Source organism: Mytilus edulis, chromosome 10, assembly GCF_963676685.1.
Source record: "Mytilus edulis chromosome 10, xbMytEdul2.2, whole genome shotgun sequence".
Classification (NCBI taxonomy): domain Eukaryota; kingdom Metazoa; phylum Mollusca; class Bivalvia; order Mytilida; family Mytilidae; genus Mytilus; species Mytilus edulis.
Genome location: NC_092353.1, coordinates 7577375 through 7593490, shown reverse-complemented (window position 1 = coordinate 7593490; position 16116 = coordinate 7577375). Strand labels below are relative to the sequence as shown.

At 31.4% G+C, this 16116-nt stretch overlaps 1 long non-coding RNA gene across 1 annotated transcript; it reads left to right on the top strand.

Moving 5' to 3' along the window:
* Positions 1 to 12158: 12158 nt before the first annotated feature.
* LOC139493275 (uncharacterized) lies at positions 12159 to 15277 on the top strand. The gene is made up of 4 exons (XR_011656962.1): positions 12159 to 12272; positions 13366 to 13458; positions 13836 to 13952; positions 15255 to 15277. It is a non-coding gene; the product is annotated as an uncharacterized lncRNA (long non-coding RNA).
* The last annotated feature ends 839 nt before the right edge of the window (positions 15278 to 16116 follow it).

The following is a 16116-nucleotide window of genomic DNA, read 5'->3' as shown; positions in this document are numbered from 1 at the left end:
TCTGCAATCCACACTCAGTGTATTATATGAACAATTCAATTTTTCGTAGTGACAATTACATCCGCCGTTTTCATTATAAAAAAATAGTGTTTCTAGAAATAAGAAAGGCAATAGACCAGACAACTTAACGTGTGAGCAATGTTTCCTTCATCTCAATTAAAAAAGTAATAAAAGACAAAAAAAATCAAATTTAGAGAGGTTAAAAACAATAAACACAATTTGGGCAACTTAATACTGAACATATGTTTCTGGTTACGTGTGACAGAACCATTATATTACGGTAACAATATCATTGACATGTTGTCTCTAATAATACTGTAATGAAAGTGTTTTTCAATACCTTACCAATAAGCCCAAACCTTGAAAATACAGCCGTTATAGAAAACAAAAGCTTTCAAAATCGATATCAACCATCAAATTACTAGTAATTATTCACAGTTTATGGCTTGGTTGTGAGACAACTTTAGTTAGGTTATATTGTGAACCACCGTGCGATTCCCAACACATTTTGTTTACATATTACATAAATCGTGATCATTGCTAAATATGCATAGACTGACCCTCAAATTTCATGACATCATATTCTATGTATGGAATATTATCTAAAATCTAAGAGCATTGAAGGTCTTACGTGTACATCGACATAATATAAAAAGAACACACGAGTTGACCAAAGTTGTATAGCAAACTATTCACACAACTAAACACTGACAATGAAGTTCGTTATTTTGTGCTTGGCTCTTTGTGTCGGTAAGATAACTTTTATATTCCTTATTTATTTTATTTCGAACATTTTCAGTCATTGATAATATCAGTATAATGAAACTTGTATTTCAAGTTAAAATACACTTTTTGTTTTTTCATTTGATTGTTTTCCTTGTGTTTAATTTCAATGTTGCGAAATTATTAAGTACAATAATATATTACGGGAAACTATGTTACTCTGGACCTGTAAAAATAGAGAAAACGAAACAACTCTTGAACAATTAATGCGCACAGAACAAAGATTATTACAAATGGCTTACGCAAATGTTCTTGATGTATAAACACCAAACCCGCGATAATATGTCACCAATGCACGAGGGTGACAGTAAAGCCAGTGCAGGGTTGATTTCAGTCAATTTTCCTCGCCCACAATGTTGTTGTTTATGCTTAAAGACCACACCACTGTTAATGATAGAGATACAAATAAATTACTTTCAAAGGAAAAATTCTAGATCAATGATTCCTATCTTTTACATTATAAAACGCAAATTATAAACGAAAATAACATTTTATCAACGTAGTGCGTCTGAAGCACGTTTCTGAATAAACGTTTACCAAGAAGGAACAAACATAAATAAACATTAGTAGCTATAGATGACCAAACTATCATTTGTGAGAATTGTAATGTATGTTGTTGATAAACCTTTGCCAAATTCCACAATTTATTAATAATTTCAAATCTAACAAATCTTTCTAAATGTGCCTCTAATTTTTGTAGACGTATGTAAAACTTTTGTCGAGAACTTTAGAAAGCCATTACTTATGTTATCATAATCTCATATATGCACAATTTATATCTGTTTTAACAAAAAAATACACGGCAACGCCATTTACAAATGTTTTTTATTTGAAATATTGCTTTTATGTTTACTAGTATTAATGATATACATGTAAAATAAAAGATGCACGTTTAACTATGTATTACAATTATAATATTGTAATTTGTATTTACAGCCGTAATGGGAGAACAGTGCCGTCAAACGAATGACTGCCGTGTTACAATGTGTGCTACCAATGCCAATCTAGTGTGTTTGCATGGCGAATGTACTTGCACAACAACAAGTGGAGCCAGTAAGTTTTAATGTCTAGTTATTGTATATATATTGTATTGCTTTATTTCCAAACACAACTGACTACTAAATCTTAGTGAAATATTATCTTAGGGAAATATAAAAGGTAACACATATATAAATGTACAACTGTATATTCTTTCTGAAGTTTAAAAGGTCCGGTGAATATAAAGTAAACACTAATTTTTAAAAATCTAAAAATGATTTAGAGATTTGGTTTGCTGTGTCATTCAACTCTCACCCATATCGTCGTTGATTGTATGGCTAAAATTATAACTTCTCTAATATCCAATTGAAGAACAAATGTCATGCACACGGCCATGTTATTCTGTGAACGTGTATGACGTTTTTGACTAAATTCATTGGATGTTGGATGTGTACTGATTGATAATTTAGTCTTTGATCCATGATTTGTTAGTCAGTGGCTTTGAACTAGTTGTCAGTACATGTAATTGCGACAACTCTCAGATCTATAGTTATTGTCTTTTTTGTTGGGATATACAAGTACCGGGCCACGTTTACTCTGTGTTTTTGTTATATGTATTTCTATTATCAATCTGATAACTTTTTTTCAACTGATTTTTATAGTTAGTTCTTATGGTGCACTGTCAATGACTGTTGCACTCCTGTCCCAGGTTAGGTGGAGGATAAGTATTCTGCTGACATAATTAAACCCGCAAAATTCTGTATGTGTGTGCCTGTCCAAGGTCAAGAGACTGTAATTCAGTGGTTGTCTTATGTTGGTGTATAACATATTTGTTTTTCGTTTATTATATTGTACATAAAGTAGGCCGTACGGTTTCTCGTTTGATTTGTTTTATATTGGTCATTACGGGGCCTTTTATAGCTGACAATTCGGTATTTATTTAATTCGGTGTCATTTGGTGACTTGTGAGAGTTGTCTCATAGGCAAGCATACCGTATCGTCTCTCACTGCAGATTCATTTGATTAGAAATACTTACATTAAAAAGACTAACCTTATGAATATAAAAAGATGTTATACGATTAACAATGCCAAATGCCTAATTAACAACTCTCGACAAAGGAACCAAATAAAACAGAAATAATTAAACAATGAGCAAACTTCATACCACATACTCAGCTATAAAATGCTAAGTTCTGAATCTTTTATTCAACAAATTTTAAAGTTAATGGTACATATGCATTGTATTTAGACTATTATTCATATTTGGATTAATAGTTGCGCACTCATTCTCTTCGTTCTTTTTTCTAAATTTTATTTTATTTTATTTTAAATAAACTAACTTAGGCTATTGAAAACAATAATACAAATATAAATGGTATATAATGATATAATTTTTTTTCATTTTAGCCTGCACGACCGCCGACGAATGCCGTCACGATTGTCATGATAGAAATGCCCACTGTATCGACGGAAGGTGTCACTGCAGAAACTAATAAACAAAATAATAAATTTTGTACCATTTTATTCAATTTTTGGCTTTTCTTTGGCATAAGTGTAAAAATAAAACTTTTATTTGTGTAATTGTTTGTATTTGTTCTCTGTTAATCTTATGTCTATGATGATTCATCATAGGAGTCGTAACACTATTTTGAAGCCAGCTTACCACAACTTAATATTTTAATTATTTAATGAAATAGACAATCATGCTTTGAGTAGTATTAGTATTTTCTTATCCCAGGCATAGATTACCTTAGCCATATTTGGCACAACTTTTTGGAATTTTGGATTCTCAATGCTCTTCAACTTTTTACTTGTTTGATTTTATAAATATTTTGATATGAGCGTCACTGATGAGTCTTATGTAGACGAAACGCGCGTCCGGCGTACTAAATTATAATCCTGGTACCTTTGATAACTATTTACGATCAAGAAAGTCAGTTTGCGAACGCTCAAAAATAGCTGATAAATGATAAAAATAGAAATAGTGTCCCTTTATATAAATATTTGTTTTTCGTTATTTCTCTGTCATGTGTTCAGAGTTGTCTCATTTGGCAATCATACCACATCTTCTTTTTTTTATACTACATGCGTGCTCGTATATGTTTCAACATTGTTAAGTGGTTCAATTAGTAAAAAGTTCTGTAATCAATTTAGATTGATAGAAAAAACTATCTTTGTAAAAAGTATTAAATGTATTGACCAGAAACAACAAAACTACACACTTGCTACAAGAATTGACAAAGGCACAGGGATTTTATTATTTTTGTTATCTTTAATAACAAATCACGGTTGTATCGATTTAAACGGTCACCATTGATACGTTTTCTTTAATTTCAATGCTAATTTATCGAACTGAATATGACAGTACAAGTACAAGTTCCAATTAAAGTAGTTCACACAAATTGGATTAAAATTAAACAATATGCTAATAACTTGTTCAACAATCTTGCTGCAAAAAAAAAGAAGAAGAAGATACACATATAGACATCAACTGCACTAGTAACCCGAATTTAACTTGAACGGACAAAAACGTGTTAACGCTATTTAAATGAGATTGATCGTTATTTGATAAAGATTGACAAAAATTAAAAATTATATTTAATTCATATCAATTCATATCAATTGATTTTAACGCCAGTCAAATAGATTTCTCTGCTGTGAATCAATTGAAATCAAGTTGCTGGTTAGTTGCGTTAAACTAATAGGCCACGCCCCCGTTAAACTATTTCAAACATGCATTAATTCGTTTTAAACATGGACGAGACCCGAGCTTTTTACAGGTAAATCACCCAAGCAAAACGACCTCGATGTATCTATCGTTTTTTGTTTCAAACTTTAAATGCGTATAGTCTTATTAAAGTCACATGCTTCACAATTTAAAACGTTGAAACGAATGAATAATACACGTATCATGTTCATATGTAAGGAATTAAAATAAAAACATTAAAATATATATGCACACGCGGTTTAAAAATGCAAAACTTGTGAATCTGTTGAAAAAAAATTAGTTAAATATATAACATGATGGTTTTCTATATTGTACTCGTATTCAAATGTAGACACGGAAAACTATGTACACAAAAATTATTTATTGTGTACATAATTTAAATCGATGTATTTCATATTTTCGGCATTGACTGTAAAAAGTGCTTAAGTCCTTTATGAGTAAAATACAGAATTAAAAATAACTCTACCTTTTTTTTTATTTCTTTATTTTAGAGGTAAGCTTCTGGCCAAGTGTCACTGATTCTGTCGCAAATCATTTACTTCAATAACCAATCAATTGTATTCTGAAAGAAGTTGATTTGTTTTCTGTACGAATACATGAAATATTTCTCACTGAACTTTATGTTTGCAATCGATGTTCAAATACAAATCTACAGTATCTATATGAAAGAGACTTAATAATATATTTTTTTTATTATTATTCTACACATGCATATTTGAAGGATCGAAATAATCAGTTCTACAAATGGGTGTTATTTTTAAAGACTTGAAACTTTACAATTATCAAGTGAATCCATGAAATTTTTATCGACGCACCAAACTTTCATCGTGCATAGCTCATTTTCCGATTTAACGATCTTCTTACTTGTTCATTACATTCTAAAATTAAAATCCTTCACAAATTGCAAAAACTTGTATTCTCCGGCTAGACTGCGCAAAAGATAAATCTTGCTTTGTTTGTGTATACACAATGTTTTGAAGGCCGATATCCAGTTTGGCTAAAAAAGAATTAATTTGCACCACAAGTTAATAACGGAATTCTTTTTTGGCACAAATTTATCATAAAAACTGCAACATTCATTAGCGCCAATAAAACAATCATTTAATTGCGCAAATATTATAGACTTCTTTTCAAATGTTTCTTCTTAGTGCACTGAGGAGGTCCTTTTAGGTATTTTCATGTAGGTACAGAAATCGCAAACTGAAAGGGCCTCCTTAGTGCACTTAGACTGACAAAAAAAGTGCACTATGGACCTGATGGAAAGATAGAATTGACACAAAAAAACATAGCATACGGAAGGAGAAGTACATAATTTTGAATTTTAGTAATTATAAAGTTATTCAACAGTTGAAGTAGGTATTCTAATGTTACATGTACGTGTAAATAGGTTAATAGTTTCGAGATAAATATGACACAATTAATAAAATTGAGAATGGAAATGGGGAATGTGTCAAGTTTCATTTATTGGCGCAATAATCTTATCTTATAGACTTATTCGTAAATCGAAAAAACTCACAAATCTGAATAGAATCATATGGCAATGAACATGTTGAATGATTTCTCTAACTCAAAACTAGTTATACATGTACATGTAGATGCCTCTGAAATGATATTTTTCTCGTTGAGTTGCTTGTTCATTAATTGACGTTTACGATATATTCTAATGTTCAGTATTTGTGAAAACCGCTCATTTATCAATTTTACAAGAAATATTATAATACTTGTAAGTCATGAACATTGAAGTTTAACTTTCTATCATTTTTTTCGTATACGCACAAACATACAATAAAATGAAACACTTTAAATCGGTTTAAATTATGCAATGCATTTTGAAAATATAGTTTTGAAAAACCGGATATTTTTGATTCATACTTTTTCTATCCCTTTTCTTAAAAATTAGGACACGTGTCACTGGTTAATATAGAATACAATTAACGGTACCAATTTTCTTGTACTAGATGCGCATTTCGAAAATACATGTCTCTTCAGTGATGCTCGAGGCCAAAATATATGAAATCAAAAGCAAATTTAATATAATAGACGAAGAGCTATAATCCAAAAGGTCCAAAAGTATAGCCAAATTCGTGAAAGGAATACTAGTGAACCATGAATAATCCCAAACAACAAATTTGTGATTCAATTTGGTTTGTCACACTTGCTTATATTATCAATATTATGTATTGTTTTCGGCTGAGACGACTACATGTATAAAATTTATAGTAGCCTCAGTTTTCGGCAATGTTGAAACAAATTGGATATCCTTTGAATTGCTTCTTAAGTTATTTTAATATATAAACTGAGCCAAAAAAGTTTAGCAACAAAATTGTGAAATTTTGTTTTATTACAAAATCATAAAATTTAAACATATAATTTTAATAACACAAAAATGGAATTATGATATGTCAGAAGCAACATGTTTATCACTCACATTAATTAGGATTTTCTTTGTATGGAGCGCGGGAGGGTCAAAATGCTTAAATGAGTATAGTGTTTCTCAAAATCAATTTCTCAGCCATGCCCTTAGTGCACCAATGAAGGATTGACAGGAACACCAGCAACTTCCCTTAGTCAATGCAGTACTTTTTTAGCCGAAAAAAACTTGTCACGTGTTGACGTAAAGCGAAGGAAGCGCTCCGCCCTTGACGATAGTTTTTTTCTTGACTACGAGATATTGACCTATCCTATGCAGTTGTAATTTGTCGATATCTGTTTGTTAGTCTCTGAACTGTTGCCTAGTGCACTTTAAATCGAGCCATGATGTCAACAACCCTCATTCCGGCATCAACCGTTTCAAGACCTTTCTGACTGTCATTTTCGGGGTGGCCTGGTTGACGTCCCAAGCAAATTTTTCAACGGTGTTTGTGTTTTTCTTACCAATGGTGTGTTTCTGAACGTTAGTGAAAAAGAATTTTTTAATATCGTTTTAAAATAACAGGTACAGAAGGTAAAACATCATTGACACATGCAAAGCTGAAATGGTGCGAAATCAATCAGCAGGAAAAAAGTACGACTGTTACAGGTAAAACTAAGGATTATATCAATGATGTTTAAATATTTTTTTCCAAAAACAACAAAAAAAAAAATTATAAAAAAAAAAGTGTTGCTAAACCTTTTCAACTTTTGATCTTCAGTCCTGTACAACTTTGTACTTTTTTCACTTTCGATCTTTTATATCTGGGCGTTATGTATTCGGGTTTAGTTTTCTGTAATTAGTTAATACTTCAGTTTCATTATCATGATTATGTATATCTCTTTCATATTCATTTGATAAAATTTACTGTTTGCAATAGCATGAATTGTTCTATATAATAAGAATGTTCTTATCCCGGGCATACAAACAATGCCGTATTTGGCAAAACCTTTTCAACTTTTGATCTTCAGTGCTGTACAACTTTGTACTTTTTTCACTTTCGATCTTTTATATCTGGGCGTCACTATTGAGTCTTGTGTGGACAAGACGCGTTTTAGGCGTATTGAACTTTAAACCTGATGCTTTTTGTTATCTATTAATCATGCTTTTCTTTGTCTAATATGGTCTCCTTTTTATTTGTATTGTAGTCCTGTAATATTATGTTGTCATTTCAATGTTATATTTAACTTTGCCATTAAAGTGCGAGGTTTGGCATGCCATAAAACCAGGTTCAACCCACCACTTTTATTCCCCTTTAAAAGTGTCCTGTACCAAGTCAGGAAGATGGCCATTGTTATAATATTGTTCGTTTCTGTGTGTGTTGCATTTTAACGTTGAGTCGTTTGTGTTTTCTCTTATTTTTTAGATAAGACGTGGCACGGTACTTATCTATCCCTAATTCTTGTATTTGGTTTTGATGTTATATTTGTTATTCTCGTGGTGTTTTGTCTGTTGCTTGGTCCGTTTCTGTGTGTGTTGCGTTTCGGTGTTGTGTCGTTGTTCTCCTCTTATATTTAATGCGTTTCCCTCGGTTTTAGTTTGTTACCCCGATTTTGTTTTTTGTCCATGGATTTATGAGTTTTGAACAGCGGTATACTACTGTTGCCTTTATTTGTAGTTGCTGGTAAGGTGTAAGGGTTGGACATTTTAGATGCTGCATCTCCCTATTAATTCACGAAGTCTAGTCTGATTAATCATTTAAAAAAAAAGTCCAAGCAAAAGGGGAGGTGTACGCCCTCTACGCCCCCTCTGGATCTGCCACTGAATTTAAAGCCCGAGTAGAAGTATCGGAAACCAGTTCATATTGACTGAATCCTATAGTCTGTTACCACGAAACCAAAAAAGGTTTACCAAGTTTGTTTTCACTTTTATCATATTTTTACAATGATAACTTTGATAATTTTCTTTAAATTTTAAGAAGAGAAAATTCTGTTACCAGATAATGTTTAGCATTTTCTTTTATTAATCATTCAATAAAATTCAGGTATCTTTTAGCGTTTTCTTTTATTGATCATTCAATGTTCATTATATTTTTAGACCACGCATTTCTCTAATCTTTATTTTTGATGCCCATTATTCTCTAATCTTCATTTTCAAGGGCATTATTCTCTAATCATTGAACCCCATCCAAACCCTCTTTTTTTATTATGTTGTACATGTACTGTTATACCACTGATCGAGACTAGGGTGAGGATAGGGAGCCCGCTAACAATTTTAACCTCGCCACATTATTTATGTATGCGCCTGTCCCAAGTCAGGAGCCTGCAATTCAGTAGTTGTCGTTTGTTTATGTTTTACATATTTATTTTTCATTCATTTTTTTTTGTTATATAAATAAGGCGGTTCGTTTTCTTGTTTGAATTGTTTTTACATTGTCATATCAGGGCCTTTTATAGCTGACCATGCGGTATGGGCATTACTCATTGTTGAAGGCCGTACGGTGATCTATATTTGTTAATGTCTCTGTCATTTTGGTCTCTTGTGGACTGTTGTCTAATTGGAAATCATATCACATCTTCTTTTTTATATTCCTGTCCTTTTAAAATGCCCATTATAGACATATAATAATACATTAGGCTTAACATTTCAATTTATAAATATCAAATAGCGAAAAAAATATATATTTATTCAATAACGACAATGTTGCTGCAATAGATGCCAAAAACATCAACAATATTTTATTGAAAAGAAACGGCATTTTATTTCGCTTGTTCTCAAATAAAAAGATGTTTCATTTCATTTGTTATATACGGACACTGTAAATTTTGAATGTAAATTTGTTTATATTTATATATTGTGTCTTATACGCGTCTCATTTATCTTTTTAAAGATTGATGCACACAATGCAAATGTTTAAATGTTTTGTTTAGTTCTGTGATTATTATTTTATGTTTGTATGCGGTGAGACTTTAAAAAATAATAATAATGATAAAATATTGAATCTAAAAATATTCAGAAACTATTAACTTTTCTTAAATTTATAGTTGAGTCATAAAATTAAAACCAGCAGTGTCAAACATGTTTAACACTCAGCGGGCATTCGATATCATTGACATACTATATAGCACTAATCGCAATATGTATACATGTACATATATTTTGGGCATCTTATCAGTAATCTCTCTATTGAAGATGTTGAAATATATGTATTATAATTATTCGCTTATTAGGCAAATTCATATTCTACAAAGATATTTTCAATCATTTTAGTTTTGATAAATACCATTACAAATAACTTATTTTGTCTAGTTTCCTGTGTGAGGATATTTGATTGATAAAATTCAATAAACAATTTAAGGTTGTCGGGTAAATGTGGATTACGGATTAAGATGTTAGATGTCAAACTTGAATTAACAAACTAAGGTGAATTTAACCCGAATATGTAGTTTCTCTTCAACAGTGTTTTAATTCCAATTTCCTTATTTTCATTTAAACTAAATTAATTAGAATGAAAGAAAGATTCGAAACTAAAGATAGTCACAATTAAAAATATGTATTTTGAAAAAAAGACAAAAACCGCCAGATCATATCTGATTTAAATCCAGGGCCCGTATATGCATCTTCTGACTTCAGACTCAGACTTCTCTTGAACTGAATCTTAATGTGCGTATTGTTATGCGTTTACTTTTCTACATTGGCTAGAGGTATAGGGGAAGGTTGAGATCATAAACATGTTTGCGCCTGTTCTAAGTCAGGAGTCTCTGGCCTTTGTTAGTCTTGTATTATTTTAATTTTGGTTTCTTGTGTACAATTTGGAAATTAGTATGGCGTTCATTATTACTGGACTATATATATATATATATATATATATAATAATTATATATTATATATTATATGAGGCCGTTAGCGTCCTCAAACCTGTTTCACTGAATCACAATCTTTATAAACCTCACCACATTATTTATGTATGTGCCTGTCCCAAGTCAGGAGCCTGTAATTCATTGTTTGTCGTTTGTTTATGTGTTACGTTTTTGTTTTTCGTTCATTTTTTTCATAAATAAGGCCGTTATTTGTCTCGTTTGAATTGTTTAACGTTGGCTTATCGGGGCCTTTTATAGCTAACTATGCAGTATGGGCTTTGCTCATTGTTGAAGGCCGTACGGTGACCTATATTTGTTTTTGTTTTTGTCATTTTGATCTTTTGTGGATAGTTGTCTCATTGGCAATCATATCACATCTTTTTTTTATAGACTGTCTTAAGTCACGAACCTTCAGTGCAGTCTCTGTCGTTGCTAGAGGTCTTTCATATTTGTTTTTGATAATTAATCTTTTCTTTGTTTTCTCAATTGCATTGTTTCACGTGTTTCTTGAAGAGGCTTTTCAAAACAAAATATGCGATAATGTTTGTTTTTCTGTAAAAGGTGAGGTCTGTACATTTCCCTTTTATTGCTTTTTCTACTTTATGTTATCGTGCAAAGTTATATTATATATATTCGTAAAATTGAGAATGGAAAAGGGGAATGTGTCAAAGAGACAACAACCCGACCAAATAAAAAAACAACAGCAGAAGGCATGTACCATATCTCTTTATTTTTATATAGTGCTCTAAAGATTTATAATCAACATTAAGTTATCAGTGTATCATAAAACAATCCAATTTGTCGAAGTGACATTGACGTCCGCCTTTTTTATTATAAAAAGATATTGTTTCTTGATACAAGAAAGACATAAGACCAGAGAATGTAGGGAAAATAACGTGTTTACAAGCAATTTTCCCTTCATCTAAATTAACAAAGTATTATTATGACAAAACAAATTAACGTTAAAGGGGTTGAAATCGATAAACACAATCTTGGCAACTAAATCGTGAACATATGTTTATGTGAACGTGTGGCAACACTATGATATAATGGTCAAAACAGCATTATAGGGTCCGTAAATCTCCGTACATGTGGATGTGGACTATAACATTACAGTAATGAAAGTTTTTTCAATACCTAACCAGTAAGCCGAAACCTTGATACAATCAGTCGTTATAGAAAGCCTTCAACATCCATATCAACAATGAAATTAATAATAATTATTCACAGTTTATGACTTGGTTTTGTTCTTAGACATCCTGAGTAAGGTTATATTATGAACCAGCGTGCGATTCCCAACACATTTTGTTTACATATTACATAAATCGTGATCATTACTACTTAGGGATATGGTCTACATAAACATGCATAGGTTGACCCTCACATATCAATCATGACATCATATTCTATATAGGGAATATTATCTATAATGTGAGAGCATTGTAGGTCTTATGCACACATCGATATACTATAAAAAGAACACACATGTTGATCAAAGTTGCATAGCAAACTATTCACAAAACTAAAAACTAACAATGAAATTCGTTATTTTGTGCTTGGCTCTTTGTGTCGGTAAGTGACTGCCTACTTTTACATTACTTATTTCTTAATTTCGAACCTTTTCAGTCATTGATATTATCAGTATAATCAAACTTGTATTTCAAATTAAAACATATTTTATTTTTTTCATTTTATTGTAAGTAGTTATCAAAATTACCAGGATTATAATTTTATACGCCAGACGCGCGTTTCGTCTACATAAGGCTCATGGGTTGAACTTCAATGTTGTAAAATCATTACGTACAATAATATATTCTATGAAACTATTGGACTGTAAAATAAGTGAAAAGGAAACAGTACTTGAACAATTTATGCGCACACAGCATAATGGTTTACGCAAATGTTCTAGTGAAAAAAACTCCAAATCCAACATTTCATCTCGTGTTCCTATTTTGAGTATAAAGTTCAGTACGAAATCAATTTTACATATTTCCATATCCAATAATTTGTTTTAACTAGATAAACATCACCTCAAGCGGAAAACAAAACTATAAAAAAAAAAAAGCAAACTAATTCACCAAATCAATGCATTTGATCCAGAACTTTAAATAACTGATCTCTTCGATGGCCGAAATGAATGATCATATATGAGGTTATGATACTGTCATGATTTATACAAGATTTACACGGCGTTATTTTCAAAATTTGATTATTAAAAAAAGTGTTGTTGATTAAATATTAGACAAATCTTGTAAATCGTTAAAAAATTAAACAAAATCAAGAAAACAAACATCGAGCGAGTAGCATAATTTTCAAAAGTACAAAGACCGTGCTCAGTGACAGCGTAGCGTTCTGCATGCTTTGTAAGTATGCACCACCTGTAATGCGAATTTTACTTTTTGTAAAATCTAAAATCAGACGACCATATGCTTGTTTTTAATTATCGAAACCCGCGATAATATGTCGTTTGTAAATTTTCAGTTAACTTTTGCACGATGGTGCCCATAAAGCCAGTGCAAGGTCGATTTCAGTCAATTGTCCTCACTCATACTGCTGTTGGAAAAAATTATGCTTAATGAGCACATCACTGTAAATAAAAAAAAGGAAATGATCTTCTCTAACATGAAAAATTCAAGATCAATGATTGTTATCGTTTTTATTGTAGAACGCAAATTATAAACGAGAATTTTATCAACTGTATGGGTCGGAGGCGCATTTCTGGATAAACTTTATGAAGAACGAATACACATACATAAACGTTAGCATCTGTGGATGATCAAATTGTCATTTGTGGGAATTGTAATTTATGTTGTTGATTTAGCTTGCCTGATCCGTGAATTTATTTATAATTTCAATTTTAACAAACCTTTCTAAGTGTGCCTCTAATTTTTGTAGAGATATGTTTAACCATTGTCGAGGATGTTAGAAAGACATTACTTACGAAAAAAATCATAATCATGTACTTACAATTTATATCTGTTTTGTCAAATAATTTATTGTCAACGCAATTTACAAATGTTTTGATTTGAAATATTGCTTTTATGTTTACTAGTAGTAATGTTATACCTGTAAAAAAAAAGATGCACTTAAATTTTGTAGAACCATAATACATACTATTGTTATTCGTATTTACAGCCGTAATGGGAGAGCAGTGCCGTCAAACGAATGACTGCCATTTAACAACGTGTGCTACAAATGCTAACCTAGTGTGTTTACATGGTGAATGTACCTGTACAACATCAAGTGGAGCCAGTAAGTTTTAATGCCTGGTTATTTTATATATCTTTTATTTCTTTATTTCCAAATATAACTGACTACTAAATCTGTGAAATATCATCTAATGGAAATAACAAAGCTAACACATAAATAGAGGTAGACCTGTATATTCTTTTTTGAATTTGAAAGGTCCGGTGAAGATTAAGTAAACAACAAAATGATTTGATATTTAGTTTAAAGTGTCATTCAACTCTCATCCATAGCTTTGTTGTTTCTACCATATTATAATTTCTCACAACCCAGTTTAAAAACATAGGTTATGCACAACGTCACGTTTTCCCTGACTGTTTTTTACGTTTTTTCAATTTTCATTGGATCTTGGATGTGTACTGATCGACTTTTTAGTCTTAGATGCATGACTTGTTTTTTTCTCAGCTTCAAACTAGATCTCAGTGCATGTAATTGTTAGAACTCTCAGATCTGTACTAAGTGTCGTTTTGATGTTGGGATAAACAATAACCCAGACACGTCCACTCTGTGTTTCTGTTATGTGTATTGGTGTTTGTATCAGTCTGATTTTTTCAACTGACATGTATACATTTTTGTAGTTCGTTCTTATGTTGTACTATTACACCACTGTACCAAATTAGTTGGAGGGTTGGTATCCTACTGACAGGTTTAAACCTGCTAAATTCTGTATGTATGTGTCTGTCCATGGCTTAGAGACTGTAATGCAGTGGTTGTCGTATGTTGATGTATTTCATTTCGATTATTGCATTGTACATACAGTAGGCCGTTAGGTTTCTCGTTTAATTTGTTTGATATTTGATATGTCTGTGTCATTTGGTCTCTCGTGATAGTTTTTGAATTGAAAATCATACCATATCTTCTTTATTTTTCATATTAACAACCACCATTTTACAAATACAGATAAATTTGAATTGAAATACTAATATTAAAAAAAGGACTTATCTTATAACAATAAAAAGATGTAGTATGATTGACAATGCCAAATGAATAATTAACAACATAATAAAACATAAATGAACAACTGTAGGTCCCTGTATGGTATTCAACTATATACACAGTCCATACCAGAAACTCAGCTATAAAAGGCTTATATCTGTATCTAATATTCAACAAGTTTTAAAGTTAATGGGACATATGCAATGTATTTAGACTATTATTAATATTTGGATTAAGATGCGCACTCATTCTCCTTGTTCTTTATTCTCAATTTTATTTGATTTTGAATGTTTAAATAAACAAATTTAAGCTATTGAAAACAATGATACAAATATAAATGATATACAATGATATGGTTTTGTTTCATTTCAGCCTGCACGTCCGCCGACGAATGCCGTCACGATTGTCATGACAGAAATGCCCACTGTATCGACGGAAGGTGTCACTGCAGAAACTAATAAACAAAATAACGAAAGTCATAATGAAATTTGAAACATTTTATTTAACTGTTGGCTTATCTTTGGCATGCTTGTAAAAATAAGACTAATTGTTTTTATTTGTTTTCTAATCTTATGACTATGGTGATTCATCATATGAGTCGTAACAATATTTTAAAGCCAGCTTAGCAGAACAAACTGTTTTATTTTTTTTTAATAAGAGACAATCATGCTTAATCTAGTATTAACGATCAGAAAAGTCAGTTTGCGAACACACAATAATAGCTGAATAAAAGATTAAAATACATTTAGTGTTCCTTTATATTCATATTTGTTTTTCGTTATTTCTGTGTCATTTCAACAGCATCATACGGTGTATACATCTCCCAATTGATACGATATTCCCGTGCTTGCATTTACGATCATGATTTTTTTATAGAGGGTTGCTGCTCACAAGGAAGCTATTAAACCAAGAGTTTCAAATGGTGATCCTTTCCTCCCTTTGTAGGTTTTTCGAACGCCATCACGAGTTGGTTGACCGTTATGGAATAACCGTTTCACAAAAGATATCGGATATTTTTCGTACGTCGTAACTACAGTCCCCTTCCCTTTCATGAATGTGATCTACCGAATTAGACTATTTACCGGATTTGTTTTCACAAAAGCAACACGACGGGTGCCACATGTGGAGCAGGATATGCCTACCCTGTCGGAGCACCTGAGATCAACCCTAGTTTTTGGTGTGGTTCGTGTTGTTTATTCTTTAGTTTTCTATGTTGTGTCATGTGTACTGTTGT